The sequence below is a fragment of the Zosterops lateralis genome (assembly GCF_965231275.1).
Source record: "Zosterops lateralis genome assembly, chromosome: 2".
Taxonomy (NCBI): Eukaryota; Metazoa; Chordata; class Aves; order Passeriformes; family Zosteropidae; genus Zosterops; species Zosterops lateralis.
Window position 1 is genome coordinate 61,641,472 of NC_139763.1, and position 21,737 is coordinate 61,663,208.

At 41.0% G+C, this 21,737-nt stretch overlaps 1 protein-coding gene across 5 annotated transcripts in view; it reads right to left on the reverse strand.

Annotated features, from left to right (window-relative positions):
- Positions 1-21,737, reverse strand: part of ENOX1 (ecto-NOX disulfide-thiol exchanger 1) — a 370,196-nt gene that overhangs the window by 242,093 nt on the left and 106,366 nt on the right. For all 5 annotated transcript variants that reach the window (XM_083854594.1, XM_083854596.1, XM_083854591.1 and 2 more), the window contains exon 3: positions 487-564. The gene's annotated coding sequence lies outside the window, so the exon portion shown is untranslated. The remainder of the gene's footprint in view (positions 1-486; positions 565-21,737) is intronic.

Genomic DNA, 21,737 nt, shown 5'->3' on the forward strand with positions numbered 1-21,737 from the left:
TGGTTCCAGCAAGGGCAGGGTTAATTTTTGCAGTAGCCAGGATGAGGTACAGCTAGGACCCAGAAGTTATCCTGTACTACCTCAGGTCACCTTCCAAGGACAGGGGAAGGGCTCACCTCTGGACTGGGGTACCATGGGAGAGGGACTGGCCATGTATTATCAGAGGTTTCCACAGGGTCTACAAGAATATTTCTTTCTCTTACACACTCTGTCATTAGTATTGTTGCCATTACTGTTTCTTATCTCATTGCTGTTTCCAGTAAACTGTTCTTATCTCAATCTGTGATCTTTATATTTTGTCACTCCCATTCTCCTCACCAGTCCACCATGAGGGAGAGGAAGGGGGAGGGAAGGAGGGAGCAAGGCAAGGAGAGAGGAGGGGAGTGAGCAGCATATAGGCTGGAGTGGTTTCAGTGGGAACCCTTAATTGGAGAATACCATTCCTAAACCATGACAAATAGTCAGAACATAATACAGCTTACAGACCTGTACACAGGAAAGTAACTTCTCAGTGGCCCCATCACAGTACTTCCAAAGGAATGTTAAAAATTCTCATGGCCAATCCTGCAAAAAGTGGAAAGAAGAGTTAAAACTAGGAAGTTTCCAAAGTAAAAGCAAATAGGATCAACTGTCTCCTTGGATACAAAATGCTGAAAGTCAGAGTAGAATTGGTTTAGAGGATGTTAAACATTTTACACTACAGGAGCAGATAGATCATAACAATTATATAAATATAGCAAAGTCCAAGTTAAATAAAATACAAAGTGGTAAGTTGCTTTTAAAGATATGTTTCAGGGTAAAAATGCAATGAATATATGGAACTGGATTAGAAGAAAAGAGAGAATACTGCACCAATTTATATTCCCTTTGAACTGTCTGAAATACAGACCTTAAAATGCATTTTTAAACAAATGGCATATCACAGAACCAGATACTTAATTCTAGCCATGGCACTTCTAAGCTTTTGGGAAAGGAGAGCAGAAACAGTCTATGTGACAAAGCATCTACTGATGGGTTCTGCCCAACATCAATAAACAATTGTTTTTGCTTTAAATGAAGGAAAGAATATCAGCACAAACAAATGTTTCCTATCTTGTATGAATACTTCAACAGAATCAAAGCAAACCTGTCTTTTCACACCTCCTGCAAGTGGTATTCCAAGTCAAAATATAAGTCATAGCCTCAGATCTATCAGTTGCTAAGTTTTCAATCATGACAACCATGACACCATGATACATAAGGGATGGCAATACACACACTAAAGCTTCCTGTGTTACTCCTCCCTGGAATCCACACTCATTATTGTAAGGATAATTATGTGGGTATCCCTGAGACCAATTTTTGCACTTTTTGTATAAATATGACCTCTTGCATAAGACATGAAATTTAAAATCATCTCCTTCACGGATATCATTGAGTCATTCCATTACCTCTGGGACAGATATGAATTATGCATTCTTTGATTCTCTTTAAAATTTAGATGCAGAAGGGGACACAGAAAAATCGAAATGGTACTAAAAATATAAAGCATTCAAGAAAGAAACAATAACTTGTATGCTACTGACTGCTACAGTGCTCGGAAGGCTCCCTGCCTGGTCAAGAAAAGCACACAAAGCACTGAAACGTAACAGCAGGCCTCCATGCTAATGGCTGCTAGTGACAAGGGCTCATTGAATGTCACTGCTTCACATACTGTGTACTGTTCCTTTCTCTTATCTGTGTGACCTCTCTTTTGAAATGACTGATGAAACTCGCCTGAATTAGCATCTTCGCTTCTGGGCATTTGCCACCTAGAAGGCATTTAGTAACATCTCTACTAAATATAAAAATAAAGCATGGGGGGGAAAAGATCATAATCTTAACAAAAATAATCACTATGTCTGTTAAAGAATACTCAGTACGCAATGCAAAAGGGCTGCTTCTCTGAGGCCTCCTTGTTAGGTTATTTTTTTGCCTTGACACCCTTTAGGAGTATTGGCTTGTCACAATACATGCATTCACATTGCGTACTTGGCTAACATTTTCATAATTGGTGTGAATAAAAAGAAATAGCTGTTACTGCAAGAAAAAAAAAAAAAAAAGAAATGCCTCTGTTCTGATGCCCTGCTGCTGTGATGACCTATTTCACACTAGCATCTGTTCTCTTCTCATGAACCACTCCAGATGTAAGCTGGCAAAACAGCACTGCAAGTATGCTACCCAGACATCCACTGAGTGCTGCAGATGTTTTCTTCCATGCTTCACATTTAATGTGTGGCTGATTAATTTTTTCATTATTATCTCAACTACTTGGCCCACAGATTTTCCTATGAAGTTTGCAGAATCCAGGATCTAATTTGCAGCCATAAGGAACAGCTCCCTTTGTGCAAACAGGTTCATTAATGTCTAGAATAACCAGTCAACAGAGCCTTGGTCTGAACTGCCAAAAGAAATGCAAACTTCAGTGATCTATTATGCCTTGATAATATTTGCCTGAGGATTTAACACAATGTTCATTTCAATTTCAAAATTACAGATGTTTGCAATATTCAGATGCATCAGTCTGACCAAAAATATTATGCCCATTCTCTGCCTCAAGCCCTTGACCTGAATGAGGTTAGTGACAGGGATATGAATGACTTGAGTGGAAAATGAAACACAAAAGTAGTTTTATCGTGAAGTACAATATTTCTTCTGTCACTTAACCATTTTTTCCCCCTCAAAATTACAGGGTAGACTGCAAATCTTCAAGGCTAGCAGTCACAATGACAGTCTAAGTGCCATTTAAAAGAATAATAATTTATGAGGTGCCTTGGTAGAATAGCAAAGGTCACAGAGTAAACTCCCCAGGGAGGAGAGGATGACAAAGGTTGCAAAGATGACTAAAGACTCGTCTACAGAAAGGAATTTTCGTGGAAGGAAGATGTTTTCTTGCAACAGCTTCTTCCCATCTAACACACAGTTCCCCATCCAAATGAGCAGTTCACCTTTAAGTTAGCTAAAAGGCATTGCTTGCAAAATATGCTTCTGAAATTAGTAGATGAGCAGCTTGGCCTTGTGCCCACTGAAGTACAACTAAAGTGATGGCAGGTGGAGGACACTGTAGGTCTGTCCCACAGGGCACAAGGGGGATGCCTAATGGCTGGTGTGATCCCACATGGGATATCAATCTTGAAAAAATCTCTGGAGTCTTTGCAAGGCACTACCCAAACAAATGCTGTTTTTGTGTCAACTGGTACCATTTGCAGACCTCCAAGAGACCACCACAGACTGGTGCAATTTCCCTTAGAGGTAGCGTGAGGAGTTGGTAGGGGAGGAGCCTTAGACATGCAGTTGACACCTTGCTCCTGGACAGTTGTAAATATGCACACCAGCCATCACTCTACAAAGCAGTTAGGGCAGCTTTTCCTTGACACAGCTATACCATTCCCCTTCTTCAGACACCGCAAGTACAGAGAAAAAGGCAAGCATGAAGACAAGCAGGAACAACTCTTTTTGGCACAGCTCCACTTTCTGCTGAAACATCTCTGGGCTCATAAAATACACATGAACTGGAGGGAGAAGCCGATGCTGTAAACCTGGGAGTAATCAGCGGTCTCTACAAAACATCAGAGTGATAAAGAATAGCTTAACCTGGAGCCAGCAGGCAACACAAGACAGCTCATCTCTTCAGAAATGTGTGGCCATAAACATTTCAAAAACTGACAGCTTCCAACTGTTCACAATCAGTTGTGGGAAGTTTCTGCAGCTGGATCAATGGCTGGCACTTGTGGAGGGAGCTGGCACAGCTCTGAAGGATACACATGTAACAGGTGCTAGTTAAGAAGAAGTTATTGACTGCTTTGAGCATAAGTGATTATATTTAATTTTTGTAGGATAACTGCAAGAGCCCATCTTGCTGGCATTTGACCTCCATGCCAGGCCTCCCAGTTCATAAAGAGGTACCTGAGAAGAAAATATTCATTAACTCAGATTATCTAAGGAGTGTTTCGGACTAAATCCTTACCTATTTTCTACAGTAAAATTAGGCAATTTTCTGAAGGGGGCGAATGCCACAGACATTCACAGTATTTTCAATCCCTTGCTCCAGCAGTCCCTGGTCCACCACAACAGCCCATGAAGGCTTTGGCTGGCTGTTCAGATCACAGAACATTTTTGCAAACCCATAACTGCACACTGATGACAGCAGAGTGTGCCTTTGGGAGAGGGAAGGGCAGAAGGCAAGTGGAAGTCTTGCAGCTGAGCAAGACACCAATTGAAACAGCATCTTTTATCCTGCTCATCACCTGCAGGAAGCAGGGAATGTCACAGAAATGTTGCAAACACATCAAATAGCTCAGGCAATGCCCATTCCCGAGTGACAAATCCACTGGGCATGCTGCCAGGCAGCCCTCCTGAACCTGCCCAAGAAAGGGAACCAGGATTTCCACCACACGATTTGCCTCACACTTAGAGCCGCTCACTCCAGCCCGCCCTCAGTGCCAAGCCTTGGCGGGCTTTGTGTGAGGAGTTTTATACTCTCCTGTGTTGGTTTTGTATGCCTTGTCTTCCCTTATTAATTTTAAACAGAATGGGGGGATGTAAATTCACCATTGGGGATATGTCAGTGTTTGCTCAACATGCTCTATATACCTTTATTAATTTTGTATTGAATGGTGGATGTGATTTCACTCCGGGGGAAAATCAGGGATAGCAAAAGGTCTTTCCCACAGCAGGACAGCAGTGGGGAAAGGGAGGTAATTTCACTGTGGGTTTATTTTGAGTGATTTATGTGCTTCCATGGGTTTCTAAAGCTGAAGAATTTTGAGCTTTCATGAACAGGCAGTTTCAGTGCCATGACCCACTGGCCTAAAGATGTTTATTAGCTTATTGCAACATTTGTTATTCAAATTGCTGCTGAGAGTACATTTTAAAAGCAGCAGATGATGCCTTCTTATAGTGCAAGAACAGTATGTAAAGAGGGAAATTTAAAAGATTTCAAAATTGAGACCTATTTCCAAATAAGACTTATTCTTACCAGTACAAATGCATAAATACCATATGAACTACAAAAGAGTTGTTATTTGACACAGGTTCACAAGGTTTAACTCTTGGCCACAAAGTTTAATTCTTAGCTCACTGCAAAAATTGCCTGTATCTGTGAGAACAGCTTGGCAGCCTGTCATTTCCAACAGTGCAATTCCCGGCCCCCAAACTAGTCAACACTTGGCTTGGAGTATGCAGGGATACTCAACGCCCTGGATTGATGGAGATATTGCAGAGTTGCTTACTTATAGATAACTCTTTGCTGTCATCTTTTAATTTACACAGTATGGTTACACTCCATCATAGCATATCTCTTTGTTTAGACTCATGGTCCCAGTGTATCTTAATTCACCAGTTATCATGACCATGAAGGGAATGTCTCCTGTCTGTCCTACTTTTGTAGAAAAAAGGTTTTTCAGAGGAAAAAGAAAAAAACCTCATGCCTTCCTCAATTTCCAGAGATTCCTAGGTTGCATCTTCTTCCTATTCAGCTTTGTCAAATGCTATAAAATAGTGAACAGCACTATCCTGATGGGCCTGGGCATTTCATGTATGACAGTCAAAAAGCATGGAAAAAACAGGTGCTGTTTATTCTTCAGTTTTTCACTGAAACAAATTTCATCTTCATTTCACTCTGTATTTTTTCACCCACCCATATTTCTGTAATGTCAGGTACAGAGGCTGCTCCACTTTTGGAACCCTTGGAGCATGACAGGCATCTTTTCTTCTACTGACTATCTGAGCACAAAGTCTGCGAGTTCATACCTCATCTCCAGCTCCACCACCACCCAAAAAGCAAGACTCAGCCTCATGTTTACTGCACAGGGCAATTCAGACGGTGATTCCTCAGTACTGCTGAGCCCTCTGTGACTCCTCAGGCCAGGGACCAAGGGAAGCTATCAATGAACAGCAATTTGGGGAACATTTGCTATGTAAGGAAGATGAATATTCCCATGGACGGTCTAATGCCTTTGTTTGTCCTTCCCCAGGCAGCTGTGATGTGAAAGAAAGCTGACCAGACAGCAGAAGACCTGTTTCACTAATCAGAAGATGCCACAGAAAAATTTATACCTATAAAGACTTACTAGACTGAGACTGCTTTTCATAACAAACTTCAAATGGGGAACTAAATTAATTATTTGCTTGAGCAAAACATACTATAAGCTTGAAAAACGAATTATAAACTAGCTGGCTCTCCCTGCACATGTACAAGTGATTCTTTTCCTAACCTGGTGCAGCTGGCACATGAACTCCTTGTGTGACTGACAGCAAGGGCAGAAAGTTTCTGCACTGAGAAGCACAGCTCCCATTTTAAGCACCAGAAAGAGCAGAACTGCTTCATTTGAAAAATGAGCAATGGAAACAGGAGAGAAAGGGAATAGGGGAGTGCAGCTGGCTGTCATGGGCTCTGTAGGTCAGCACTTTTATACCTGCTGAATACAGCTGGATTTTGAACTCGTGGGAGGGGAAGAGGAAGGGCAGGATGTGGAAGCTGGCTCACATCCATCCAAGATGATACCATGCAATCCAGAGAAAAGGTAATAAATACCAGGCAGATGTCACAGCACACAATGCTAACAGCCTTTAATAACGGTTAATGCAAGGATACTCACCAGCCTACTTGCTGTGCTGCCAGCAGCCTGGGTGTTACCAAGGACTGAAGGCAGGCAGGCAAGCAGTGAGGCAGGAAGAAAGGGAAGAAAAGAAAGACAGGCCTAACTGTGAGCATCTTGTTCAGGACCCTGCTTACTGCCCCCATGTAGGGGTACAGGAGTCAGCCAGTGTTCCACATCATTTTTTCTATTAGCTGTGTCCTTATCCTGGTTTCAGCTAGGATAGGGTTAATTTTCTTCCTAGTAGCCAGTACAGGGCTGTGTTTTGGATGTAGTATGAGAATAAGGCTGATAACACACTGATGTTTTAATTGTTGATAAGTAGTGCTTACACTGAGTCAAGGACTATTGACGTTCCCGTGCTCTGTCAGTCAAGGAGTTAAGAGGGAGTATGGCTGGGACAGATGATCTAAATTGATCAATGGGATATTCTATATCATAGAAGATCATGTTCAGAAATGGTCAGGGCAGTTGGCGGTGAGCAACTGTATTGTGCACCACTTGTTTTTTTAGGATTTATTTCATTATCATCATTAGCAGCATTATTATTGTTATCATTAATATTAAAGTTTATTCTACTTCATTTATTAAAACTGTTCTTATCTCAACCCAGAACTTTTTTCCCCAATTCTCCTCCCCACAAGGAGGGGTGTTGGAGGATGGAGTGAGTGGCTGCACAGTATTTCATCACTGGCTGGGATTAAACCACAGCAGTCCTGGACAAGCCGCAGGTCAGCCGTGGTATTTTGTGCCCAGTTCCTCTCCAAGTCCTCCAAAAATAGAAGAAGAACTGGCTAGAGTTACTGTCTCTGTCCTTCACCTTCCTGTAAGCTGCCTTGCTCTCCTCTCTTTCAGTGGAACTGTTTATAAAACTTCGGATGAGAATTACATTCAGTCATTGCCTCTCTTCACCCTGGAGAAGAGAAGGGGTCCTCATCACAGTATTCCAGAACCTACTTAAAGGACGGCTACTAAGAGAATGGAGGCTTTCTCTTCACAAGGAAACACAGGGAAAAGGACAAAGGGCAATAGATAAAATTTGTACCAAGAGAGGTTTCAGCTTAAGATAAAAAATAAATTTTTACTCTGGGAACAATCAACAACTGTAACAACCTCCCAGGGGATGTGGTAGAATTTCTGTCTCTGGAGGTTTTCCAGATGCAATTGGACAGGGTGCTAGATAATCTCATCTAGGATTCTTTTCCCACAAAATGTTGGACAGACGATCTTTTGAGGTCTCTTCCAATCTGGGCTGTTCTGTGATTCTGTATCCTCCAAATCCAATTTCTCTGGAGACTGATTCCCAGAGCTTCCCATCCAGACCTTCAAAGCTGCCCATACCATCTCCTCTTTCCCTCTGAGGTTAAGACTGTCACAGAATAATTTATATTAGAAGGGACCACTGGGGGTCCTCTTGTGCTTAAAGGAGATTGCTCAGTCTTCTCCAGCCAAGTCTTTTACATCTTGAGGTTGGAGATTTCACAGCCTCCCTAGAAAATTTGTGTCAGTCTTTGATCATATCTATGGTGACTTTTTTCCCTCCAAATATATACAGTCAGAATTTCAAATGTTCCAAATTGTGTCTGTTGCTTCTTTTCCTACCATCATGCACTTTTGAAAAAAGTCTGACTTATGCATCCCCTCCCATTAGGTAGTCTTAGACAGCAATAAGATTCCCCAGCGATCTTCCCTTGATCTGAACAGTCCCAGATCTCTCCACTTCTCATATATCCTCTGCTTAAGCTCACTGTACATCTTGGTGGTCCTCCAGGGGTCTTCCTTCAGTCTACCTATGCCTTTCTTGTACTGCGGAGCCCAAAATCAGATAGAATACTTCAGGTGTGGTCTGACATGTGCTGAATGAAGGACAATTACGACTTTCCACCAAAGCTAAAAGTATCCAGGGATCAGCAGAGCACAGAGCTAGAACAAAACACCCTACAAATATGTCCCCCAAATGTGAGCAAAATATACAGAGTTTTAGTATGACTAGAGTAGCACAGAAAGAGAGATTAAAGTCAGCCACCCAAGCCCAGAGCAGCAGCAGGCTCACAGGTAAGGCAACCTAGTCAGTCGCGAGAGATTGTAAAGATATGAGGGGAGAAAGGTAGGGAACACCATAATATTTCAGAGCACATAACTACTTAAATCAAAGCAGCTACAACTGAGCTTAAATTACTGCTGATCCTAACAGGAATATAAACAGTAGTAATTTCTCCATTATAACATAATGGAGAACTGTATCATGCAAACACAGATTTTCTTATTATCAGTTTAGCATAATTAGACACTGTACAGCACCATCATGAACAGACCATAAAATGGGCCAAAAGTGGTATTAACCAATTGACTGTAGAGACATTTCTGCAACACAGAATATATACATAAAGATTGCAATCCATACAATCTTTGTGAAGATTGCATATTTGCATCTGATATCCAAACCAATGATATCCTGCAAATTAAAAAAAAAAAAAAGAAAAATCATTGCTTGGCAAAGTTTCATCTCCAATACACAGTACCACAACCACCATATACCTTGAAATGAGACCACTAATAACAAGAGGGAAGAACTTCTAAGAGATACCAGAAAGACAGCATACACACATAGGGGAGGAAAAATAGTGATGTGTCTACCACCTCTGAGTAACTCCCTCAGGAAAGTGACATCTTAGTATTAGAACCATGAAGTCTCCTCGAGATATGGGTAGCAGTAGTTAAGTCTAAAGAAACCAACAGCCCAGAGGAGAATGCTTTTATCAGGCCTGCAAATGCTGTCTGTGCTAATGAAAAAGGAACTTCGCATTGCCATGGGGGTTCTTTATGGAGGCAACAGCAGCACAAGTTGAGTTCCTATCAAGAGCTGATCATAAGGAAGAATCAAAAGGAAAATTTGAGTTTCTTCTCACCTTGTTACTGGAGGAAAAGAAAAGGAATGAAGGAGGAATAGTGCTCAAAGCACTGGAGCAAAGTTTCCCAATGATTTGGGAAATCATCCCATGAAATAGAAATTCTGGTTAACTTTTAAGGAATTATTCAGTTACACATCTGAATGCCTGCCATGGACACTTTTCTGCCAACATAGATTTCCTAGGTGGACAAGACTTTCCCCAAGCCCCTTCCAATGATCAGAAACATTGTCCACTTCTTCCATTTTCATGGAAGGAAGGCATTAAAAATGTCAAAAGTTACTGAGTTATACAAACTTATTCTTCTGTCTTTTTTTTTTTTCCTTTTTTTTTTCCTTAACTTTGTCCTCTGTCAAAAGAGGCATATTCTGATTTCTTTTGTTACTGGTTTGTTACAGAGAGTTACTTGTAAAAAAGTCTTATCCTTGACACAGCAAAATTTTTGCAGTGATGGCATCAAACAGGTTTATGCAAAGCAGAAATGGTCTTTTGAACTGAACTGCCTTCCCTAAAACCAGAGTCCATGACTCTAGACACAAAATACTTCACTTGCCACGTTTGTATTTATTTTAAGTAATAGGATGAGACTAGGGCCACACAGTGACTTTTTGTGGTTGGGAGAGGTTAGCAGCACAACTGAGGTTGAAAATTGCTGTCTTAAACTACTCAGAGTAAAGCCACAATATGGAAATACATCTTTTTTTTGGGCTACAGACTAGAGGAATGAGCAGCGCTGGTGGGGGTTCCACAAGACTACTTCTGGCTAGAACTGCCCTGATGGAGATTTGCTGGAGCTCCTTGCTGGCTTCCACTGTCACTCACAGTCATGTGTCACATAATTAAGCCTGGAGGGAATACACGTGTGTCTCATCATGTCCACAGGAACATACAGAAAGGGTCTGCTCGAGCAGAGTGGAGGATTTCTGGATTTCTATCAGCAGGAATCAGTGAGGACACCTGAGGGATTTTGTGACACCACATCATTGCAGTAACAAGCAGGCAGATGCCCTTGACAGAGTGAAGGGTCATTATTTTTCTGCATAGTTTTCCTACCCACATCACCAGCCAGTTCACTTCCAGTCTGGTAAGCTGCTCTTTAAGCAGAAATCAGCCTGACAGAGACTTTAAGAAATGAAAGTATAATTACGATCTGTTATATTTGGGATGTGTCTTTGCCATGTTACCATTGACTTTGGAGCCTGCAATTACTGGCAGAAGGCTTTTAGCAAAGAAAAATTTGAACAAAATAAAAATAAACAATTCCTCCAAAAAAACAGCAATCATGTATCAGGGTGTGTCAACCAAGGGAGAATCTTAATGGCATCCTTTCACATCCCTACAGCCCTGCACATGGAAACATTCTGCAGAACTAGCCCGTGACTACTGAACACCAAAGAGCAGAAGAATTCTGCATTGGAATAAATTCTTCAAGCACTTGTCCTTGAATTAATACTAAAATTGCAAAGTGTCTGCACTCCAACCACTATAGGTGCATAAAGTAAGATTGTTTGGAACAAAACAGGTTCCTCCTGTGCCTGCAAGTGACTTGTATGTGCATTTGCAATATGCCCGTTACTAAAGTATCTGTGTCATGATCTGGTAAAGGAAATACTAATAGAATAATGGAAAAGCTGCATGCACAGGCAGCTCTTACACCAAAAACTAAGTACAAACAGAGGTCACCTCTGGAAAAGATGGAGCTAGGGCCTCCAGTAGCCTGATCCCTAAAGTCATACTCTCAAAGGAACAGCAGCCTTTTGCACAGATGAACTTCTGTGTTTGGAGGTACACATGCATATTAAAAAATCATAAAATAAAGACATCTGTGAGAGATGAAAGATCTCATAAATTATTTTCAAGGCCAGGGACAGTCTGCATGTATGGCAGCATATAAGGCATTTTGCACCCTACAAACACAAGTGTGGCTCTTCTCTGAAATACAAGTTTCTACTTTTGTAAATGCTCTTCAGTTAGACTGAAATATTCCGATTCAGTTTTTTAAGTGTTCAAACACAGAAACTGTTAAAAAATTAGAAAGGGATTTTCATGGGGTGAAAGGGGGTCACAAAGAAAGCCTGAGCCCATTTTGAGAACTGGATCACAAAAGAAGTCCTTACACATGCTTTGACTATAAGTTTGCAAAGACAATTCTCCAGACTTCTGTAAGGTCATTTCAGGCAAAGGTTTGAAAAGCACACTGTTTCTTTAGATATCTGGGTGTATATCCAGTAGGAATTAAAATAGCAAGAAAATCTGTTTTGTTTTGTCTGCCTGGAATCTGTCACCTTTTAAATCAACTTCTTAAAAACACTAGTTTCCATCTGCCAACAGCACCACAGTATATAAATATATAGTGCTTTCAGTGCAGAAGAAGATATCAAGTCCCTCAGAAACCCCATGCTGTTCTGTTTAGGACATATTTTGATGATATTTCCTACAGGTTTCCAAGTGATGGCTGTGTCAGCAAGCTCTGGCACAGAATAGCAGCCAGCTGGGTGTGGACTAGACAGCATGTGGACAGGAGTCAGGCTGAGGACAGCACTAGAGCCAGAATGGTTGTATCTGTACTGGAAATAAGGCTCTCATTTCTAAAGCATTTGCAGAATACACCACCTCTAGGAAAAAAAGAAAAATTTAAAAAAGGAACCAAAAAAGAAACCGTTGATTTTAAATTACAGTCTTTAAATCTACATTACTTAGAATTACGTTTTAAGAGGATTTATGACTAAGATGGGAAGAAAAAAATGGTTTCTAAATTATTAGCTGCAATTTTGAGGAGGATATCACAGAAATGATGTTTAAAAGTCTAATCCTGGCAGCTCACATACATGTAATTATTCTGTACAGCTCAGTAGCACCCACTTGCTAGATAAAGAAAGGTGTGCAGGTTTGAATTGGTTGCATTATTGTTGGCATAAATTTACTCCAGTTAGTCAGAGAACTGGAAATGTCCTGCTTCAAAAAACTCCAAGAACAAGTTAATAGTTAATATATATTTGCAGGGCAGCTTGGAAAATCTTATGAAAAAATATTTTAAAAAATCTTTTTCTTCACTGAACAGCTCAGAGAAGTATGTCCCTGACAAAGGCCCGTAAGGGGCAAGAACTCTGGTTATTTGTTCTCTTTTGCTCTTTACAAATGAAGCAAACTACAGTTAATATATTATGCATGTCTTTCAGCATATTTTTATTTAGCCTGTTTTAGTTCACTGTGCCTTGGGAACTTTCACTTTGTTTTGTTTTGCCTTGGGAACTTAGATTTGATTTTGTTTTTCTGGTTAATAACAAAAGTGAAGCGTTAGGGCAGGACATCAACTAATCTACAGCATATAAGATTTGTTTAAGTTTCAATGAAACAGCCTCTCAACGTCTCTTTTCCACTCCCTTATCTTATCAGTCACCAAACCACTCTCAACAAGCTGGCTTGTCAGAGGAACAGCACGGGCCAGTTGTTATTAGTCATTTCATTTCCCGTTAACATGATCTGTTGTTTCACCTGCAAGAGTAAAACAGACTTTTCCAGTAACACACTATAGGGTCTCAGTCCTGTACAGTTTGGGTATAGAGTCCAATCTGTGCCTTATACCATTTGAATTACCATTAAGGTTGTGATTAAAATGGATAAACAAAAGATAATTCTCTGTTGTATGGAATTTATTCCTACTGCAGAACTGAAAGAGGGAAAGTGAACAACAAAGCCTGTGAGAGACAGAAGGGGGAGGACAATTGCCCTATTAGATAGTCATGACATTCACAACTCAGTAGTACTTTTTAATTTCATTTGGGGATGGGGGGTGTCTTTTAGCTTTTAGGAGCAAATGGAAAAGCTGGGGAGCAAGAATGGATTAAGGAAAGCAGGACCAAAGAGATGGGAATGAAGGTTGAAGGGTTTTGATGGGGCTGAAAAACATGTTCTGAATAAATAATCAACAGAGTGAGGCAGAATGGGGAAAAAAAAAAGTTAGAAATTATCTGCAAGGGCAGGAGTACAGAAATGAATGGTCACACAGGAGCACTGAGGGGAAGGCAGGCTCTCCACCAGCAGCATTTGTCTCTATCCTGCCCTACCCCACCAGCTGGAGGGCAGCATCTGTACACAGCTGCTACAATACACTGGTAATCTTGGGTAGCTAATTTCCCCCTTCTTTTGCTCCCAAAAGGATATCCTCATTCAGTCCAACTTTTCTAAAAGCCTTTTCCAGCCTGGGGCAAAGACAGAAGTGTGCTTACATGGACAGACTCGTGGAGGGTCACTTTTTATTTTCTGAAGGATACACAGAAATTGTCAGTCTGTTTGTATATGCCTAGACAGCAATATACAGATGTGCTGCCCTCCTCCTAATAAAGCTGCAAGACAGTTTGGACTGAACCAGCCCTGTTTCTTGCTTCTTCAAGGGCTTCAAGCCTGTTGGTCCCATGCAGCAGAACATGTTATTCTGAAACTCTGAGTGGAGAGACGGTTCCAGTCCTTCAAAGGTGGTGAAAGACAGTTTCAGGATGTCATCCTCCTCTGTCCGCTTGTTTGAGGACCAAATCAGTGGAATTCCTCTACTGTGAATAGCACCCAGGAGTGGAAATAATCTGTTCACAACAAGAAATTTGCAGTCTCTCCTCTATGTGGCCCACTTACAACCAAGTTTTCCTTCTTCCTACCACTGATTCTGTTTTTCTAGTGGTGATTTTGATTTTTTACATGTGCTAGGGAATTTTCATATATATATATATGAATTTATTTATTTATTTATTTGCCCTGGATCTGGTGGGGTAGTGAAAAGATGCAAACTATGTTCTGAAGAGAAGCTCCCCACATGCAAGCTGAAGGCAGTGCTTGGTTATCAAGGTAAAGGAGAAGAGAATTGTCTCACAATTAAACTGCCTAGTTCTGCCAGGTCTCCTCCCCACCCCACTCGCTGCACTCTCCTGAGCTGTACTTAGCTGTGCCATTGTACTCTTAACCATGAGGCATCCCCTGGACACAGGTAAAATATCTGGGAATCACACTCTGATAGGTTTGAATTAAGCAGGAACTTTCCTGGCTCACAACCTGGGAATGAGCTGGAAAGGGCTGGGAAGATGATTCCATAATCTTCAGAGACAATTCCCACTGGCACCTTGGTATCTCTCTTTTGATAAAGCTTCCCAGGGTACTTCATACAGCTCCTGTAAGATCCACAGGAAATGTAAAAGACAATTGCTAAAGATGGACTGAAATGGAAGCTAATGAAGGGCCTTTTTGGTGACATTACTTGTTCTTGGGCATGATAGTTCTCAGCAGCAAAGACTGTAAATGCTGACAGCCAAGATCAGACTGGAAAACCCAGGTCTGAAAGATGGCTGGCATAATTGCTCAGGTTAACCCCAGGCTGCACACCATGATGCATATCTTCCAGTCAGGATTGCAATTGTCTGTCAGGCACAGAGCAATCAGTAAAAAAAAAAAAAAAAAAAAAAAAAAAAAAAAAAAAAAAAAAATAAAAAGACCCCCTGTGAGAAAATGCACCTTTTGGTTAACCCCAAAAAAGTGCCTTTTAGCCTCTTTAGCCCCAAAACCTTGCTGGTGATGTAAGTATATTGAGACCAGAAGGTATAAGCTGTCTGACCAACAGCCCTGAAAATGACAGCACCGAAGCCAGTATCAGGGCTCAGCCGGCCACATGGCAGCATTATCTCTGAAAATTACTGCTTCTGCAGTCACTGCTGCACCAAAGCATGGGGCAATCCTGCTAAGAGCTGGGTCACCAAAACCCTGATTTTTTTACTTTGTGATGTTGGCTGCAAAATAAAAAAGCCCATTATGTTTTTCTGCCACTTCTCCTGCATAAAAGACAGATCTTTTTACCAAAGAAAAGAATGGCGTTTTCAGTATCAGATTACTCATCAGGCCAAAAACCTATGTCCACATTGAGGTAAGAGAAAGAGTTTCTCTTTTGTCTCAGCTTCATCTGTAACTTAAAAGAAGTTTTTCAAGGAAACAACCACCCCTTTTCCCTTTTCTCTGCCGAACCCAGCATGTGGCATCTGAAAGGATTCCCTCTCCCCTTCGATGCAAGCTGGAATTCATTCTCATCGGTCCTCCTGTACAGGCTTTTGGAAGTGTAACTCCACCATACCCACAGGAAGCTTGCCCCAGCCAAGGAGGCAGGGGATACAACAACCATCCCCTTGTGTTTGTTACACAGCCTCAGTATAAGCCCTGCCAATTCCAGATGAGCTGCCACAGTGACAAGAGCACTGTCATACTGGCTTAACTTGGGCCCTGAAAGTTGCCTATTTGCATCAGTGTACCACTGCACCTGATAGCATTAGATCTGTCTCATAATAACAAGCTTAATGAGGCTAGAAATGGCAGCACTGGAGTGTCACACCCTGCCACAGAGACACTATTTCACACTGGAAAATAATCAGTGCAGTTGTGACTCCTCTTTACTCTTTACTTGGGATGCATAAACCCCAAGGTGAGGCCAGAATTAACTGCTCTGGTTCTCCCATCCTTCCAGTTCCTCCCTTAACACTCCATGTGTTGCTGGTTTCCTTAGTAGAATAAAACCCAATCCAGCCTTTCCAGGCTGAAAAGGAGAACAGAAAACCTTGCTAGAAAGTGATATTCCATAAAATACTTCCACCAGCTTTAACTTCATGCACTCAATACTTCTCAGCATCCTCTTTTCAAGCAAGTAACAGAGCCATCACACACACTAATAAAACAAATGTAATATCCTCTTCCTCCCTGTTTTCCTTTCTCCCTGGGGTTCATATATTAAAAAAAGGGATTCCCTAAATGATGTTTAGAAAAGCTTCCAACTATTTATTCGCTTTCCTTTATCACTGTGAGGAGGTTGCACCCAGCTGATACAGAGGTTCAGTTTTTCCAGCTGGGAATCAGACTGAGGCACAGCAGAAGCAGCAGCAGTCAGATCCCACCGGCAAGACACAAATTTTCAAAGCTGTTGTGAGTATGAACTCATTTAAAAATCATTTAAGAGCCATTTAAATTAATTACAAAAAAAAAAAAAAAAAAAAAAAGAGTAAGAAAGCTTACCTTACTAACAGCTTTAGGGTCTGTACTACGTCTCATCTCTTAGGCTGGATCCCAGATGGTCAGAGCACCAAATTGCTATTTGAGTTTTAATTATTCTTGTTATTATATTCAAGGTATGTCTGGAGACAAATTATGAAGCTTCTTATGAGTGGTCAGGAAGTAGGCACGCATAAAGAGCACCAAAAGGCCCTGTCATACCCTGCACTCTGGCAAGGCTCAGGTCACCAAACTGTCCCGCGCAGATCTACCATGATTAGAAAACCTACAGGCAAACACAGCAGTTGAAAAGTCTTTACCCAGCTAAGATTTTTGCACCATGTTCCCTATTGGAGATGCTTCTGGAATTTGGGTTTGCTTGCAACACTTTTAGAGCACTAGCAGAGGTTCCCAAGCTGGCCATCTAAGGCCTTGGGTAAAGATTACTACAGAGGTGATTTGAGGTGCTGACCTGAGTCATGGTAGCATTGGTAGCAACTTCACTCATTCCGAGCAAGTTAAGTGAATGATGGCATATGGGAAGAAATGCTGGTTTCCTGGCATTCCTCCATTCCCTGACCATCATCCCACACCATCATTAATACCATTCATGTACCAGGCTGGGTGTCCTAACTAGCTTCAGGATACAACAAGGCCAGAAAAGAAAAGTCACCCCTGAGGAGAGAAACAGCAGCCTGAAGTCAGGTCTGAGGCAGAGGCAAGCAAGGGGGCAGACAGGCACCCACTTCAAAATCTTGTTTGGCTGGTATGTTGGAGGTATTCCAGTTGCCTTTGCCATATTATTAATTCATGCCCTCTTCACACATCATTGCTCGACTTGGAGTTGCACAAAACCTAAACATATATTAAAACCACTATCATTGCATAAACAGCTCATTAAAATGGATTTTAAATGGAGACCATAAAACTAAAATAAACAAATCTAAGCCAAGGGTAGAATGCCCTTAAAATTAGAGATTTATGCTTGACTGGAGAAAACAAACGAGAGACAGTTCTCTCATTTCAGCCCTACAGATATGCTTACCCAACTGTATATCCTGTAACAACTTAAAAGGCAGATCCAATGTGATTCCTCTGTGGGCAGACACTAATCTCCTTTCACAGACAATGGAAAATAAACTTGAGTATTTGCTAGTTTGGTTTGATTATTCCAAACAGACTCTATTTTCTGTAATTCCTCAAAATAGATCCCTTTAAAGATATGTTTATGTGCTCAGCAGTTGTCCTGCACTTCATCCACCCATTATCTGAGCTGCAAAGACAGAGACAGAGGCTGCTGTACTTGATAAAAAAGACTGGTCTGATGCTTTACTGTAACACTGTGCCCATGCTAAGAAACTCTGCCTTGAGGGAACCAATTTTTCTAACTCAGTGGGCATAGCTCAAAGAACAGTTTGGGTGTGAAGGGACTTTACAGATCATCTAGTTCCAGCCTCCCCGACATAAGCAGAAACACCTTCCACTTGACCAGGTTGCTTAAAGTCCCATCCAACCTGGCCTGGAACATTTCCAGAGATAGGACTTCCACAACTTCCCTGGGCAACCTGTTCCATTGTCTTGGCACCCTCATAGTAAAGAATTTCATCCTAGTATTTAATCTAAACCTGCCCTCTTTCAGTTTAAGATCATTACTCCTTGTCCTGTTCACATGCCCTTCTGAAAGTCCCCTCTCCAGCTCTCTTGTAGGACCCCTTTAGTTGCTGGAAGGTGCTATAAGGTCTCTCCAGAGCCTTCTCTTCTCCAGGCTAAAGAACCCCAACTCTCTCTGCCTGCCTTCATCAGAGAGGTGCTCTGATCATCTTTGTGGCCCTCTTCCGGAACCACTCCAACAGGCCCATTTCCTTTTTATGCGGGGAGCCCCAGAGGTGGATTCAACATCTCCAAAAATCCTCTGAGACTCTGTTTTAAAGCAACTGAAGTCACCTGGATTTTACAGCAGCATTCACTTAAAAATGCATAGATGTAGAAGCATTTTGAAGTGTTCAGGATATCACAATCAGAAAAGAGATTGACCTTATCCTCTGCCTGCTAGGTCTGCAAACATAGGATTTGACTTGCTGACAGTATTTAAAAAAAATGTTTGTAGCTAGACTTATACATCACAATTAACAGATAAGCAACCTGACCAAAATAAAGATAGATCATTTAATGCAGCAAATTCAATATCACATTTAATGCTTTGGAAATCTTCCCTTCTATCTGGCTGCCAGGGTCAACATCTGCCTATTAATTTTTTTAGAACAATAAACATATCAGTTTGAGGCATCATATTATATGATTACGGAACTGGCTATCACAAGGTATGTGGCAGTAATAAAAACTCAAGAGTACTTACTGCTCAATATGCTTGAAATCCAGCACTTTGCAGCTTAATGCACTACTACTGGGAACACTAGTTACAACATCTAATTTCCAAGGGACATGAAATGTTCAAACCCAAGCAGGAAACAAAATTAACTAGTCCAAACCATAAGATTTTGAAGAGTAGTTTAAAATAACAGGTTTTTCCATTATAAACAGTAATATTTCACATATAATATCCATGATTCTGAAACAAATTCCTGCATTTTGCCTTCCTTTTTCTTACTCATTATCCCACTTTGGAAAGGATGCCTCGCAACAATCCTTTCTATGGTGTGTTAAAAAGTAAACAATTTTCAGACATCTTAATAGTGTCACAATAGGAGCTAGATTTCCCAGCATCTATAGTAAGAGAAATTACCATTTGATTCCTCATGTGTTTTTTTAAAAGTTCATTTTCACTTGGACTTTTTTAAAAGTCCATTTTCCGTCTAGCAAGCCATAGTCCTTTCCACTCAAGGGTGAAACACGGAGTATAATGAGAGGAGAGGGAATTTCCCAACTCTGTAGCTCTGGTGTGAATCACAAAGGAAATTTTGCACTTCCTTCCAAACAGATGTCATGGCAGAAGAAGTGGACACACCCTCTGCAGATGGATCTTCAAATGTCTCAATGCTAACAAAACATGTTTCAATTGAATTTTACATCCAGAATGACCCACTTCCATTCCTCATGAAATTATTGCAGCATCCCGGCAAAGGCTGTTCAACTTTTCCCTTGACTGTCACAAGCTTTCCAGAGTTGGGAGAGGCCTGTTAGGCTAAAAGAATCTCAAAAATTACCTACCAGCTCAGTGCTCTTCCCAGAAGAAATTCAGTAAAAAGAGGTGTTTTCCCACTTGTGTAATGCTTTAAACTGAACTAAATGTGTCAGATAACAGAGCAGTATCTGTTACCACACTCAGGGGTATCAGGGGGGAGCCCACCACTCTGAACATCACAAAATTTTACTCCCAAATGGTGCCTTTTGGTTTAGTGGATTTTTCATGGAAAACCTAAATCAAACAGTCTCTCAGTTGGAGACTCTCAGAAATCTGCCACAAGTCTCCTGAAGTCCTCAGATGCCACAAAACTAACACTGCAGCTGGTAAAAAAGGAAGCAATCCTATTGATGTCAGTGGTGCCAGCATGTGGTGCAGACACCAAACAACTGCATTTATTTCCTGCTTTTATTTTCTTCACCTGTCATGTCCAGCCTCACACTTCAGTGCAGAAGCTTATCCACTTTGGAGGTAGTCAGTTGGTGTTTATAGTATTGTCATGGAAAAGCAACAACCATGGGTTAAGTGTGCTACAATTTCTACCTCAAGCCCTCACAAACTTCATCCGCTTTAGCTGCTGTCTTCAAAAGAGCTCATGCTGCAGCTCATATGTAAAAATTTCATCAGGTTCTTTCAGTTAACAAAACAGCACTGCAAAAATTAGAATGCTTCTGGCTGCCTGCAGATATTTTAACAAAATGGAAAAGAATATCCTTCAACCCACCTGCGAGTGACCTGCATTTACTCTGTTGATAACAGCCCATGTTTCCTGCCACTCTTGCACAGCTTGAGAAGATTTGTACCACTCCTACTGCCTAAGCTCCTCCTGAAGAAAAACACTACTCAGGCTGCACGAGCTCAAAAAACACGAACCTCGAGATAAACCAATCTACCTTTAGACAGACCACATATTTGGTAGCACAATGTTAAGTGTGCTGAGCTAATTAGGAGCTGATGATTCTTCTCCACAGCTTCTATGAAGGGAAAATTCATGTTCTACCAGATCAAGGTAACTAGTATGGGAGGGAGGAACAAAACTGTGAGAAGAAAAATCCTGTGAGAACTGTAGTAGAAGTTTTTCAATAATTATGCTCTCTCTTTTTACAAAACCCCCAAATACCCAGGAAATCATGATCAAGTCTATTTCATGAAATACAGCTTCTGCATAATCTGCTGCCTCGGTCTTTGATGTTCTGAAAAACACCAGTAACCATCATAAATAAATCCTCTCTAGTTATTCAGCTGCATAGCTCGACTAATATTTCACACAATACCATCAGTGTGAAAGCCCACCAATTCTCTGACCTGCTGGTATAATTTGATTGAAATTATTATGTTTGAAGTGAACTATGCCTGCGGTGTGGTGTATCACTGGGACTTCCACCTTTCCCTTCATTCAGCAAAGAGCTCTGCTGCACTTTGCAAGGAACATTTGTCTTTTGTGGCAAAGCCATGTCCACGTTATCATCTTGCATAGAAATCTTATACGATGTTAGATGTGTTCCTATATGTCTGGGGAATACTTTGTTTGGACAGATATAAACCATAAAGCAATGTGGAGAAACATTTCACCAAGAACAAGTGACTTGTTGTGGATTTGTTTCGACTACTACTAATTATTTCCATGTCCTTTACTTCTGTGGCCCCAAAAGAGGGGTTTTAAATGATGTTATTAAGTTGATACGTTTGTGCTCATAAGAAGGAAGTCAGGAACCACTGTTTCACATCTGTGGTTTTTCATTTTGTACTTTCCAATTCCAAGGTTTCTTGGTGACTGCACAGCACACAGCCCCTCCTGCTTTCTCTTCCCTTCCTCTCAACCAAAAACAGGGAAAAAGCCAACCCACATCAAATCATACTAAAATATATTTAACTTTTACTATCTTGCAAATACTCCTTAATATTTTGAAAGATTTATAAAAATTTCAAAATTTTGTGCCTCTATTTGCTCTTTTCCAATAAGCCCCACAAGACAATAGCTGAAACATACAGTTATTTTTTAAACAAGCCTCTGTCGCTCCTGGCAAATATTTAAGCAGTGTCTTTTGCCAGATT